The sequence below is a fragment of the Austrofundulus limnaeus genome, unplaced genomic scaffold, assembly GCF_001266775.1.
Source record: "Austrofundulus limnaeus strain Quisiro unplaced genomic scaffold, Austrofundulus_limnaeus-1.0 Scaffold647, whole genome shotgun sequence".
In the NCBI taxonomy this organism is placed as follows: Eukaryota; Metazoa; Chordata; class Actinopteri; order Cyprinodontiformes; family Rivulidae; genus Austrofundulus; species Austrofundulus limnaeus.
This window is the reverse complement of record NW_013953049.1, coordinates 65,434-67,029: the sequence shown is the minus strand read 5'-3', so window position 1 is coordinate 67,029 and position 1,596 is coordinate 65,434. Positions and strand designations below refer to the sequence as shown.

Below are 1,596 nucleotides of genomic sequence, written 5' to 3'. Positions count from 1 at the left end.
GGGACAGGACATGGACCTGGTGACCAGGAGGACAGGGACAGGACATGGACCTGGTGACCAGGAGGACAGGGACAGGACATGGTGAAGTACTTCCAGCCTGCAAACGTAACGTTTTTTTTAGAAACTTTTCTTTCAGATGTTTTGTTGAGGAACAAATAGTATTTTTGAAGTCAGGTTGGTAGTTTGAGTCCAGGTGTTCTGTGTTTAAAAAAGGACACTTCTCAGTGATCTGGAGCTGAGGAATGCTTGCTGTCTGCAGCACGTTTCAAACGGTGACAGTGTGTTTCCTCTGAATAGATTCTGGTTTCTGTCAGAAAAACTTGTGCTGACAGAAAACCAGAGGATTCACGTTGGGCTCTGGGGCAAATTAAAACTTGATTGTGACGTCTCTGGATCTTTTTTCTGTGCACACCTGGGCAGAACTTTCTCTCTGTAATTATGACACCACGTCACTTCTGTGTGCTGTAGCAGGAAAAGTAAAGCTGACTGCTGGATGCTACAGGTTCCTGCCTGCTCTTTGACGTGTATCGAAAGTAATTCTCAACATGCAGGAGTTTCTGTGCCAAGGCAGCAGAAAACATGACAGGAACAAAGTAAACATCTTATTCTAACCAACTAATTCATGTAGCTGGTTGGAACTAATCGACTGCTGCCTGAGTCAGAGCAGAAAGATTCAGGACTGGTGTTGACTGGAGGCCTAACCCAGGTCTAGGTAGGATTAGACAGGGTGGTCTGTGGCTGACCTCCAATCATCACAAGACCTCATGCACAGGTGGTGAGGCACAAACTGAAGTGTGTCTGACATGTGTGCTGTCTGGATACCAGCCTGTCATGATGCTTAATGGAGTGGAGTGTGTTGGCCCAACAGCTGCTGAGACGCCCATTCAGAGACAAACATGGGGGGGGGGGCAAAATGAAGCTGCACTGTTAATTACTGAAGACCACTGAAAACAGTGACACATAAGGAGGTGAGAAAGGAGAAGAACAGATTATTTGTAACTCATCTGTCAAACTGAACAATATTTTCAGAGACTGTTTTATGTTTGAGGACCTTTAGAAAAGACCGGTTCAGACAGGACCACTAACCCACAACTGTCCCATCTCTTCACTTCAGTGGTCACCTCACTGGACTCCTGGGGAATAGTTTAAGTCAGGTTTGCAGCTAAATGCCTCATGAATTAGTTGATTAAAGTCTGAATGAGACTTGTATCATAGAWGTCAACAAGTAACCAAATCACAGGAACACAGTGGTCTGACCCCATGGATCAACAACAGAACTGAACCAAGCCTGGGCCATGACTTCATCATGTTTACTGATGGAGCCTCTTCCTCCATCAAACATGGTGGRAATGTGACAACAGCCAATCAGAATCCACCTCCTCCTGCTCCACGTCTGTTTATAAGTTGTTCATGAGACGCAGACAGAGTCACAGAATTAACCAGTGATCCAGTAGAAAACACTGAATCTCACAGAGTTCACTTCTTTAGGTGAGTTTCTCAGGTATTTTGGCCACGGTCACTTCCTGTACCTGCTGCTAACAGCACGCAGGTTGGCCCCTCCCACCACAGAGAGAGGGAGAAACAAAGAAATAAAAG

General features: G+C 45.7%; 1 protein-coding gene across 1 annotated transcript in view; it reads right to left on the bottom strand.

The window, feature by feature from the left end:
* LOC106531532 (protein jagged-2) overlaps window positions 1-1,596 on the bottom strand; it is a gene marked incomplete at its 3' end in the record, with an annotated part of 66,051 nt that overhangs the window by 51,178 nt on the left and 13,277 nt on the right.